Consider the following 14,273-nt stretch of genomic DNA (forward strand, 5'->3'; position numbering starts at 1 on the left):
TGGACTAATATAGTGTGAATGAAAGTGGATTTAAGTATCTTTTTGAAAAAGGGAAACAACATAATGTTCTTTTATAAAATAAAAGCCATCAAGGAAAAAGTCTTGAGCAAGATGCACAGAATTCTCTTTTTATCTAGATACTATTAAATGTGTATTACTAAATATTTGGAGGAAGTTATAGTAGGCAGGTTTTCATATTTTCCTGATAGCACAAACCAAAATGGGTTCTTAAGTAAAGGACTAAGTTAAAAATCATCTTTCCATGAAGGAATGATAAGTTAGAAAGACAGGAATTTGACTCTCACAAAGATACATTTAACGTCTTACAATCTTAATTTTCAATAAAGACCCAGAAATATTTCATCAAAATATCTTGCGTGTTATATTGCTCTAAGGTATAAATATATGTACCTCAAAATAAAACACCAAAGAAAACAAAATAATAAATATGATCAAATTTGTTTGGGCAATGATTCAAACCATATATATATGAAGATTTGTAAGTCACATTGTGCTATAGAATATTTTATTTTTATTATGGTAAAAAACACATAATACAAAATTTACTGTCTTTACCATTTTTAAGTGTACTGTTCAGTAGTGCTAAGTATATTCATACTGTAGTGAAACAGATCACTATTTTTTCATCTTGCAAATTGAAACTCTATACACATTAAACAACCTTTTTCCCCCTCCCCCCACAGTCCCTGGTAACCACTATTCTACCTATTGTTTCTATGACTTTGATTACTTAGATACCACTAAGTAATTAATAGTTTTGTATAAATTCTGTTTTATAGAAGCCTGTGAATGCAGTACATCCCATGTGTATTTAATAATAGAACACTTTTCCCTGAAACACATCCAAAAATCACTTGTGGAACACAACCTTCTAGAACAGTATGTTGAGAAACACTCAGCTATTAATTTTAGAGCAGAACTAGTAACATTTCTACTGCATTCTGCTATGTTCCTTTTTAGAAGAACACTTTAAGAGTAAAATGTACAAACTAGAGAAATGTTAAGGGGAGCTGGAGAGAATTATGAAGTAACTGAAATCAGTGTGCCATGAGAAGGGTAATTGATATTTCATTTGAAAAGAGAAGAATTGGGGGCCAGATTATAAAGTTATATCAATTATTTAAAACTATAAATTTTTTAGTAAGAAACTTAGTCTATATATAAATCCAGAGAAAATAATTATAGTGAGTCAGCAAGGCAGATTTCAAATTAATAAAAAGAAGTAGCAGGTTCTAAAATAATTTAGCTATCTTTTACCAGAAGTTTGAAGTAAAAGTTTGTATGACTTAATATAAGAAATATTGTAGAAGAGATTCCTAATCAGATATAAAGTTAGATTAAATGCCTGTTAAGTTTCCCTGAAGTTATTATACAGGATTATAGATCTTAAATTTAAAAAATAATACCAAGAATTATGCCATTTAGATAAAAAAATGATATGTATTGGATGATTTTTCCTTAAAAATATTTAGCTATTTTTTATTCATTAGTTTTCAACAACTTTTGCAAATATGATACACCTTAAGGTAATCTAAGTCACAATTTGTGCATCAAAAATTCTAAAAAATTATGTATTCCTTTTAATCTTTAGATACTTAATTGAGAATTATAAACACCTACCACTGTGAAATATCTCAAGATCTGCTCTCAGTGGCTTTAGTCAATGCTCATGCTGCTGTCCCCAGGCTTTCCCTAAACATATTAGAGTCAGCGTAATCTGTTGATGACCAAATGTTTCCTTGGAAGCTTCAGGTTTCTGAATAAATTGGTTTTGGCAAGTGTTACTTGTAAGAGGTTCTTTGTGGACCCAAGAGTATATAGTAAAAAATACCGAGTGTTTCCTTTAGTGAAATCTGACTTTTGGGTAGCTTTCTGCTTATTTGCTATTTATGGTTTCTAAACGACACACAACCAGTAAATGTTCTTTGTCCCAGAAACCCTCCTTCTTATTTTTTTTCCTCTAAGAGGTAGGAACCATATCCTTTATAAGAAAGTATTAAAACTTTAAAAGTGATACTAAAAGTAAAAATAAAGTGTTTAGCAAAATCATCTCCTTATATTTGTACTTTTTATAAGTACATACTGTCTTCACTACATATATTTTAATTAAAATGCTGTGTTCAGTTAAAAAATTATATTATGTCTCTCAAATATTTAGGGGAGTGTATTCTATTTAGATAGAGAATAAATCAAACATCTTCAGTAGCTGGAACGCTAAAATTGAAGGCTCTTGATTTATTTTTTATCTGTGTTTGGAAGCTCTGCTTTTACATGTATTTTGCCCTGTGTTTACATATAATAATAAACATCTTTGAGAAAAATATTTATATGTTTTTGATCTATTTTCATTTCTGTGTCCTTGAAAAAAGCATGATAAAGGATGATGTCATGGTAACACAGCAGCAAATGGATGGATTGTGACCTGAGGACTAGTAGGAAAGAGAAGTGGGCTTTCTGACATTTCTCACACAAGTAGCAAATCATCGAGCCTTTTATTTAGTGGGAGTGCAGAAAAAGAAGCTGATTTGACTTGTACAAAAATGCTCAGTGTTTCTTGGAATCATTGCCTGTATCTCAATTACATCCTGTGGGGGAAAATGAAATTGGTTATTATTTTTAACTGACATAAAAGGGTAGAAATGCAGAGGTCCATCTTTCACTAGCTCCTATGGACAGTGAAATGGGAAAATGAGTGGTCAGAATATATAATCTCTTACTTGTAATAGGCTGTGACTGTAACAAGTACAGGGCAGTAATCACTTTGTCAGGAGCTTGCAGCTGAGAATATCAACAGCTAATTCCTTTCAGTGAGAAAAAAAGACATTTTAGAAAAGTGGGAAGTTTTATTTGCATTTGAAAAGCTATGTTCTGTAATTCAAAGTAAGTTTGTTGCAAAGACCCTGTAAGGAAGTGCTTGGAGTGATTAATGATTCAATTTTATCTATAAATGCCATGTAGAGAAACATAAAGCCAGAAAATTGTTGTATCAAAGTGCAAGGTCAGAGTTTATAGAAGACTAGAAACATTCAGGATAAACACTCTTAATGCTGATCACTTAAGATACTGAATTCTTTTGTTTAATCATGGGTCACATTCCATAAAATAATAAAATATACTCATAGCAACCTCTGCATGTAGTGTATCCTTCACAGTTTCAGAGAGAATATTAAAGTGATTTTATTTTATAAAGAATCTATACAAAACTGATGACATTTTCAATTGGTTCTTGAATATCCCAATTATGCTTTGGTACTCATTCTTTTATTACTATTTTCACCCACAAACTGAGCATGTCTCTGTTAGAATTTAACCTCTATACTATAAACTATTTTTGAGTCTCCTTTTGATAAAAATTGGCAAATACTGGAGGTTTAATAAATTAATGAAAGTCTTTCTGTCACTTGTTATTGAAATCCTTAGTTTCAATAATGTGTAACACATAAAAATGAATCAAATATGAGATTTTGTTAATTAATTCTCTATTACAATTGATGTATTTATTTTGATAAATGTTGGAATAATAATGTAATAATGTTAAATACTCTACCAACATTTTACTTTTAAAAAGAGCAAATTAGAAAACTGGCTTCTTATATGCAGAATATTAAGTAATGGCTGTAAAAATACACCTGTAAACATAACATGGCACAGTGGTGCTAGCTGAAAACAGAGTTGAAGCAGAAACTGACATGATTTTTCACTGATTCTGAGCTTGTTGCTCAAAGGCTGTGATCCCAAGAGTTTAGCAGGGTCAGATGCAATTGGAATGGCAAGTTTTAGATTCTGTTTTTTTTGTAACATTTATCAGTGGCTTTTTAAAGATACCATTTTCAATTGGTATTCTCTACTCATTCCAATATGCCAAACAAACAATATATAGGGCACTTCAGAGATGCAAAGTCCTTGATAAGTGGTCATTTTTCTACAATGTGTTTCAAGAATATTTTTGCAGAATCAGAAGACTTAGACCATGGAACGTCACAACAGGCGGGGATCTTGAGGGGCTTCTCTGTTCCAGCTGTCCTAAATTGGCTCTTATTTATCTTCTAGCCTCAGACCAACTCCAGTGCTAGGAATTAGAGATCTATCATCCGTTTAACATATTTCTTATTTGTTTTTTCCTTTGACTAAGCTCAAATCTCTCTTGTGTTTGCATCTTTTGGAGCTACACAAATAGCTTGAGCAAACACTTAATCAGGAGAGTAAATGGTCATTTACTGTGTAGCTACACATAAAATATGTGAAAAATAAAGTTTCCAAGCCATTCATGAGCTTATAGAAAATAATATTCTAGAGTTATTTATCTGTCTATCCTATACAGTTCTTCCTATTTTAAAAATGAATTCAGCATTCATGGCAAATGCCAAGATGACAAGCTAAGTTGACAAATCCTCTATTTTTATATACAGTAACTGAAGCATTCCCTACCCGACTTTGAAACAATGCCTCAGGCCTAAGCTTGAGGAAGCACCTATAGGGATGAAGATATCTCAATTCCTGCTGCCTCAGTTTAGATGCCAGAAAAGTGCCAATTTTATCAACTCTTGTCCAGAAGATAATATAAGTATTTCATGTAGACCATGTGAGGATACTACTGAGATGAAAAAACTGAATACCTAGATCCTCAGCTAGATTTAAAATAGGGATACACAAAAGAAAGACTGGGTTTCGTGTCTAACTTTAAATATAAATACTGATTATTTTTTATTTCTATGCATTTTTGAAATTTTTCAGTCTTTCTGTAAGCAATATTCACAGTCTCAAGTGTTAAAAGACATGTATAGAATATGTTAAATCTGAGGCATGCAATAGGCTAAAATTTTTGTAGAAAAACTACACTATAGATGTATTATTCAAGGACATTTATTTGAGATCATTACATAGTAGGAGAGGGTAAGTTTGCTGTATCTCTAACATTTTCTTGTTTAATTCAGTTTGTAAAATGGCAAGTATCTTAAGCATGTGTCTCCTTAAACAAGAGGAGAACTTATGATGACACTTTAAATATTGATACAATTATCTGTGTTATTGATAGATTGAGAAGAGATTGAACAGAGACCTTTTATATTCTAACCAGAAGCAGAATCCCTCATTAAGCATCTACTTCACATTAATGCACAACAAGATAGAGAGTGAGGGGGATGTGTTTTTTGTACACACATTTCAAATATTCCACATATTTGGAATGAAGCAAGAAACCAGAGAGAGAAAAATGATCTGAAATTCAGGTTATAATAATGAGAATGCTCATTTTTTAATATTTTAATGCTGACACCTATAAGTGATATTGGTTCTCCATAAGAGTAAATATTTATAAGCATATAGAGACAATAGAAAATAAAAATAAGTAAAAGATAAAATCCATAAAAATTTAAAATAGAAGAATGAAAAACTGAACAAAATCAAATAAAGCTAAAAAGTGTTAATGGACTTATTTTAAATTGTTGACCTCAATGAAGTTTTGGTTCATTTAACTAGGATTTTAAACTAGACATAAGTATGGCTCCCAGAGTGAAATTAAAAAAAAAAAAAAAAACTAGTCTTAGAAAATGAGAAATACTGGATTTTATCATAAGGAGTAGGTATTATTTCAAACATAAGTACCTGCATTTAGAGATGCTATATTTAAGACTATTAATATATATATATTAATATATTAACTACATATTAATATACTAATATATTAACTAATATATATATATATTATAATCTCAGGTTATAGGAAATAGAAACAGATTTATTGTGTTAATAGAGCTTTATTTTAAGGAACACATATATATTTACTTGTTATATATATATACGTGTGTGTGTGTATATAAATCTAGAACAAAAAGAGAGTCAGTAGCACAACCAAACTTAGAACAATTTGGAAAATTGTTCAATATATATTAGTAGGTTCATTTGCCTTAGAGTTCCTTTGAAGACCCTACAACAGCAGCTTCACCAGTCTGCTTCTGACCACGTTCCACCAAGCAAGAGCCTCTACTTTTCTGTGTTATATTCTTACACCTTGAGCTCCTGATTCAACTCTATTTTAATTAAACTCTGTCACTTTGTAGCTTAATGAATTTGGAAATTTTACTTAATCTTTCTAATTCTCTTTATTCTCATCCATAAAAAAGATACTGATATCTACCAAACTGAAGTGAGCTTATAATAAGATAAATATATATTAACTATTTGTATTTAGCCTTTCCATCATAATCACAACTCACTTTTCTACCTTTGATTTCCTCTACTTTTCCTTTATTCTACTTTCTCATGACTTGCTTTCTTCAAAATTAAACCTCCCTGCTCTCACAGACTCACCAGGTATACTTCTATTTTAAGAAAATTATCTTTAAACAGGTGTATATATCCTTTTGGGTTATGCAAAGCTATTATAATAGATATGACTAAGCTAGGATAGCTTTAAGAACTTGAGTATTCCAGATTCTAATCTTTCCCATGTATTATTCCCTATATGTGCTCTGTCAGAAATTCTTCCTGAAAAATTTAGTACAAGTATGATGGGAAATTAGTCTAAATCATTTTACTATTCCTTTTGGAAATCATATAGGAAAACAACAGCATCATTATTGAATGAAATACATGAAAATATCAAACTGAGAAATTCGGCTATTCTAAACTATCTGTAAACATTTATAAATATATATGTAACTATGTGTAAACATTTATAGCTGAAATAAGCAGAACTGGTGTGAAAAGACACAATACTCTATAAGGTTTATGTAGTAATATCTGGGAGTCAGACTGACAGAAGCCAGAAATTAGCAGGAAATACTCATCCCCAAAAGGCAAGGACCTCACTCTGAGTGAAAACTGATGCTGTAAGCAGTAAATAAAGAACATTAAGGACATACAATATATATGAATATGTAACATTATATATCTATATAATGTATATACACATTTATATTTGTAGGTATACTGAATTTATATATATATAGTATCTATATCTATATCTATCCATATCTATATCTATACAGAGACAGAGAAAGGGAATAATGAATGTCATAAACAAAAAAAATAATAAATGTAGGAGCAGAGTGTTAGCTCTAGAAGTTAATTATATATACATACATAATGCTTATAAATTTGAAGGCCATATAGTGATATAGAATTGTTTTAAAGTAGAATTGATACCTTTCTGAAAAGATAGAAATTTCAAGTTCACATATTGATAGAATACACAATATTCCAGAGAAATTTGACAAGTACCTATCCACATTCAGATTTTACATATGAATAATACATATATAAAACTATAAATATAAACACTCCTTTGGGCAGCAAGGCATGTTGACCAAGTCATTTAAAAAATAGAGAAAATCCTGAAGGCAAAAATTTCTTCACATAACTTATTTACTGAAGTTCTTCAGTAAATAACTTATTTACTGAAGTTCTTTCATTTCTTGACAGTTTTAAATAAGAAAAGAAGTCTCACTCATAAGAAGGTCTCAGGAGAACAAAGCAAATACACATTAATAAGATTTAGAATGCCCAAATGTCTAATTTTTTTCATACACTTAAACATGAAGAATTATTTTCAGCCATTCTCAAGGAAGTTAAGCAACCAAGTCAATACTGATTAGAGTTGCTGATTGTTTTAAATCTAACAGTACTGCTTTTCAAAGCTACCAATTTGGTGTATATATATATATATATATATATATATATGTATGTATGTATATATAGAAATACAACCTTGGCTAAAACCAACAGATAAGACAAGATGTAATTTCCTTCTAATTTACTGTGCATTATTCAATAAAACACTTGAAGATATTTAATTGTATCATTCTACAATATTTTATTTTATTTTTTTCGGTACATGCGCTTCTCACTGTTGTGGCCTCTCCCGTTGCGGAGCACAAGCTCCGGACGCGCAGGCTCAGCAGCCATGGCTCATGGGTCCAGCTGCTCCGCGGCATGTGGCATCTTCCCAGACCAGGGCACGAACCTGTGTCCCCTGCATCGGCAGGCGGACTCTCAACCACTGCGCCACCAGGGAAGCCCCTACAATATATTTTTGAAAATAGTCTTTATTTTGTTCCATATTGTGATTGTTTCTGCTTCTTATAAATTAAAAATAAAATTAGAGTCTATTTGCCAGATAGATTAATTTTAGCAGAAAAAAGTAAGCAAATAATAAATTATTGTAACATTTTATGAAACTTAAAGTCATAACCTGAAGGAAGTGTATGAAATAATCCAAAAAGAAAAGAATTACATTACTAATGATTTTTTAGAAGGTGAATGAGAAATAAATCTACTGCTCTATTATCACACTTAATTTCCTTTCCCTTCAACTTTAAAATGAGTGCTTATCTGAGGCATTGATAAAGTATTTAATAATTTAATAATTGTATATCAGATATGAAGAGATAATGGATGGTAGGCTATAGCTCCTAAGGCTTTTACTCATTATGACTCTTGACAGAGATGAGGAAAATGAGGAGAGAATATGTTGAAATACATTTTTCACACATATCTTTTATGATTTTATAAATATTCATAAGATTATGTAGTCTCCTGATATCACACATTGTCTAAGACTTCACCTTTCCTAAGTTTTAATTGACTAACTGTGCTCATATAGAAAATAATGTCCTTCAAAACCTTTTAAATATTTCAGTTTTCTTTTTCTGGACTACTTCCAAATTTTATATCTCCCCTTGGTATTGAGTAGAAATTCAAATAGTTTTTCAAGATGTTGATAAACCTTTTAATAATAATATTTTTGGTTTTCCATTCAATAATCTTTTGACAATGCTAACAACTTTGTAGGTCTTTGTTTTCCACTTGGCAGTCCATTGGAATGTTTTCAGGGAACATTTTGCAATTAATCAATCATCCAGTGACTTTGAGTACTGTATTGTGGAAGATCAAAAAAACCTTGTAAGGTAAGGTGTGATTACAATGGAATGAATTTACAAAGTGAACTGAAAAGTTTCCCTACAAAACATTTTCAAACTTATATCCTCAAAAACTTTTTTTTTGTTTTTTAACTTTTCACTGACACCACATCAACTCCATGTGATTATATCTTCTATACTTGTCCACCTCAATATCTAAACTTTTGTTTCTACATACACTACATTTTGTGTTTTGAAGTAATCCTTAAACAGACTTCTATGTAATTTACATGGGGTCCCTTAGATAAGTATAGACTGGAGTTCTTATTATATGTTCACTCTATGGTACGTCACTACATTGACACATACCTGACACTCATCTGCCCACTCATGCAATTTCACTCATACTGCTTACAAGTTAAAAAAAAGAAAAGGTGTTTTTATAGCATTATTTGAAAATTAGAGAATTTTAATGTCCACTTTCATCCATAACACAAATAAGTACAGCACCAGGACTGTATTGTCTGGGATCTAGACACTCTGTTCTCTGGTCTTCAAAATGCTATACTATTATTAGACATGTCCTATCAATTAATAATGGGCAATGTATTCCATGTTAAAAATGTATAAAGTCCATGTTAAAAAATGTATAAAGTCAAACTGTGGTGTTCTGAGATTGAGATGAGAAGCAGTATTTTTTTGAGAGGAGCTGAGTGGGCCCTGTATCTTGTGAGAGTCACTTTCTTAAAAATCCCATCGTATTTGCCACTGCCATCACCACCTAGACTTAGAGGATCTTTCCCCAAAACCTCTCAAATTTAAATTTGTGCCTGTTCCTTTTCTGTGATTATATATAAGGCAAATCTGGGACATTTTAACAAAAAATGTAAAACCATAGTAAAAAAAAAATTACAAAGAGAGATATTTAATTGAATTAACAGGTGTACAGAACAATTTATTCATCTTCAGACTGTAACATCCTTCAGGGATAGTTTATCCCAAATCCTTAGACCGTCCCATGGCCAAAACTCGTATCATCCTCCAAGAGTTAACTTAAACCTAGCTAAACTTCTATAGTGTGGTTCTCGAGTGGGGTGATTTTTTCCCCCGGGGATATTTAGCCACCAAAATCCAATGAATTGGATTTGGAGTACAGACACTGAGGCTATAGCAATTTGGAACTGTAACTCACTGATGAATAAATGGAGTGGACTTTAACTGCATGGGCATGAAGACTTCTGGTGGTGGGTAAACCAGCTGAAACTCTAAATCATATATGTCCCTTGCTTTTTTAAGTTTAAAGATAGGAGTTTATGGCGTATCCATTCCTCTCTCTTTACCTATTGTTTCTCCCTTGTCAGTTATAACTAACTGGACTGGTGTGAAACATGCAGATATCCAACATAGCCAGAGTAGACATTCTCCTTTCTTCTTTGGGACTGGGAGAGCCACATAAAGTCATTTCTCTTCTCTGTCAATCCTCTGCCAGATTATTAGTGATTTCTGCAAATGCTTTCCTATGAATATACTAAGTGTTTTGCCTTTATGGAGATCTCTTTTTCTTTCCTCTTAAGGTATTAACAATTGCAGAGAATTCCTCCATAATACTTTTCAACTCCTTTACTCATTTTCCTGATAGTCATCTTGGCATTTAACGTCTTCCCTAGATTTCTACACAATTATTTCTATAGGGTTGAATTTTCATAAAGCTTTCAACCTTAATTCTCCTGTTTCATTTGGCCAATTTCCTACCTGAATTCCTGGGACTACCTACCTTTTCAGACTGTCTATTTCTATGTTTCCAAAATTCTTTTTTGTTAGCTGGTACAGAAACCAATTTTGTTTCTTTGCCTGTTTGCAAACATCTCACTGGCTGAGTTTTTCTTTCATGGCACAACCTCCCACAGAAGCCATACTTAAACATCTTTAATCTTGATCATAGGATACTCAGAGACAGTTTCATTGGTATTATGTTTCTATTCTCTGGAAAAATATTACTTAAGATATTGACCAAGAAATTTAATTCCACTGCTCATCACTGCACAAATGAAACAAATTATCATAATTTCTTAATGTAAAACAAACATTAATTTTTCAAGATAGCAAAATCATCAGGTGGCTGAACCTGAGATGGGCCTAGCCTGACTTCTGTCTTTGTGAGTTACCTTGGGCTTGTGAAATCTGGTTCATTCTTAATGCCACAAACATCACAAACTCAAGGAACATCTTTCCTTCTTTAATTATCAAGTACAAATACACAAAAACTGTATAATTTCAATGATATTGTTAATATAATCTAAAATATTTAAAACTCATCTGAGGTGTGGGATGATTTTTTGTATCATTTTAGCCCCACAAATGTCTACTCATACCTTTGGTGTTTAAGAACCTATCTATTGGATAATTTGCATAAACTGCTTTGTAGACCCCTTTTCAAAATAATAACCATTCTTCTCTTATAAGGAATTTCTTTCCTGTGACATATATTTGAGGTTTCCTCTGTTGTAATCAAGAAAGGAAAAACAGACTAAGGACAAAAACAGACTAGGTATACATCACACACTAAATTGCATATTCAAATTAAGGAGCTGACTTAGCTTATATGGATACATTTCTGCCTCATTTTCTTACTTAGCAACCATGTTACAAAGCCCATCTTTCTCACCTTCAAGCATTTGTCAATTTCTTTGAGCATTTTTTTTTTTTTCTATTTCGTACCAGGGAAGCTTGGCTGAAAAAGAGGCAGGCAGACAGACAGACAGAGGGAGAGAATGAATTAGAATTTTTCTCTCTTGTCAGTCTTAATCCTGCCTTGTAATTTCTGATTTAATCATTCCCTGGGATATTGACACTAATGGGGGGAAAAAAAAGACTCAGGAGACAGCTTACATGTTTCCTACAGAAAGATAAACTTTCCTAAAACTTCCAAGTGATAATAATATCAGAATACAATATAGATAGATCAGTGGTAATTTAAGAATTATACACTCACTGTATAGCATAGGGAACTATATACAATGTCCTGGGATAAACCATAATGGAAAAGAATATAAGAAAGAATGTATATATGTATAACTGAGTCACTTTGTTGTACAGCAGAAATTAACACATCGTAAATCAAGTATACTTCAGTTTTAAAAAAAACTCCTTTCTAATTAATTATTTCTAAGTTAAATGCAACTGCGGAATGATAAGTGTAGAAACGGAAAAAGTTTTCACTGTTTGGCCTGGGATAGAATTTGAGATTTGTATTAATAAATATAATGTAGATTATTTCCATGTAGGGATTTTGAGTTTGCTAACAATGTCTAAATAGAAAATTTAGAGTTCTTTTAAGCCATAACCAGTGTTTTATGTTGGCTTATTCACAAGTTTAAAGGTGTGAATATATTTTCCTGAAGGATCCTCTGACACAGCACCTGCCACAAACATTCACTTTATCACTCTTGCCAGTGGTTGTACACGCAAGAAACTAATTTCTTTAATTTATTTCTAAATACACATTAGAGACATTATCTCACCAAGCTTCCCCAAATCCCTATTATATTTATATTACTGATGAGGTAACTAACACAGAGAGCACTAAAGGATTTTTCCGAGGTTATATGTATAAAATCGGTGCAGGGACCATCCCCCCTATTGTCAGATGCCTGGTTAAGATATCCTATCTCTCAGTTTTGCTTCAGTTATTTTGCCCAGGAAAAAGGTGTCCTTTTATAACAGACACCTAAACTTTTCCCAGGAGGGGACACAGTTTAATAGCATCATTTTTTTAAATACTGGTGCTTTCAGATCCACCTGTCTCCATATCCTCCAGGAGAATACATTATCAAATGTCTAATCTCTCTCACCTGCTATCAATCACTCTTCTGACCCTCAGCCGTTGATCCCGTTTTAAACAAAACAATGATCTATTTTAAACAAAATACTAAAATTTCCCTTTAATCCAGTTAGACTTTATATATTGTATTACTTCTCTCTTCCTTTCCGAAAAGGAAATGAACATGCAGTTTAAATATTGGGAGACTGGGGTTGACATATATACACTAATATGTATAAAATAGATAACTAATAAGAACCTGCTGTATAAAAATAAATAAATAAATAAAAATAAAGTGCTTTCATACTCAAAAATAAAAAAAAAATATATACAGTATATATGTTTATCAATCTCTTCTTAACATCTTCCTGTATTGAAATGGTCCTCTATCTGTTGGAAGCTACTAGTAACACATTAATAACCAGTATCAACAGTTTCTATGATTTTTTTTTCCCTTTTCTTCTTTCCATTGAGAAATGGAATATTTCCTGCCATATCAGTAAATAAAGGATGTCACATTCATCGGCAGTTGCAGCCCTCCAACATGAGCCAGTGAGCCCTGAGGAAACTCAGAAAGGAAAGAATATCTACCATCTAGCAGCTGTCAGACTACAGCCATTCCCTACGGTGAGCCCTGAGGAAACTCAGGATGTGAAAACACAGGATACTGGGCCCAGATTGCTGAGGTACATATCAAAGGAATGATTCCAGTGAGCCCAGACTCTTGAATCTTCCCACATATAGAAAAGCGCTAAATTCCTTAACTTGGGATATCTGGTTTTCTTTAATTCACAATGATCCTTTGAAGTTCTGACTACCTGCCATTTGTTACAAAACTTCCATATAACCTGGCTTCCCCCCACTCACCTCCTTGGAGCACTTCTCTCAGGGTTACTTGAGATGCTGCCTCCCTGGATTGAAGTCCTAAAAATTCCCACTGAATAAAACATAACTCTTAACTTTTAGGTTGTGAATAATTTTTTAAGTCCATACCATTCTCTTTCCTTTCTTGACTCCTATCCTCCCTCCTCTTCATTATCTCCTTCTCTTCCCTCCCCCCATCTGTTTCTTTCCTGAATAACTTTCTTTAAAATTTGGAAACATAATACTTGCACTGAGTGAAAATAAAATATTCAAAAATGCTAAAAAGTATTAAATGTCTCTCCTCCTAAAGTCCCTCTTCTCAGAGATTCACTTTTAACCATTGATATTAATCTTTGTCAGGTAGGTATTACCATAATTTTAGATAATATGATTAATCTCTATTAATTTTTGTGATATATGATTTAGTCCTGTGTGGAAAACAGAGATCATTTTAGGTATTTCAAAGAGAAGGAATTAAATATACAGAATTGGAGGGTCACTTCTGGTTTTTGGTTCAACATGTAAGGAGCTTGAAAGTTGTCATTCCCAGGCACCCAACAAGAAAAAGGATGAACAAACTAAAAATATACATCTCTTCTTAGATCCATAAAAGAATTGAGGTCAGGGTAAACTTCTGTTCCCAGAATTTGAAAGATGGACAAGTGTTAGACCTTCGCGGTCTCCTAGGAGTTTCGACTCGCCCAGGAAAC

This window comes from Aethalodelphis obliquidens, unplaced genomic scaffold, assembly GCF_003676395.1.
Source record: "Aethalodelphis obliquidens isolate GAN/ISIS:26980383/991018 unplaced genomic scaffold, ASM367639v1 scaffold76, whole genome shotgun sequence".
NCBI lineage: Eukaryota > Metazoa > Chordata > Mammalia > Artiodactyla > Delphinidae > Aethalodelphis > Aethalodelphis obliquidens.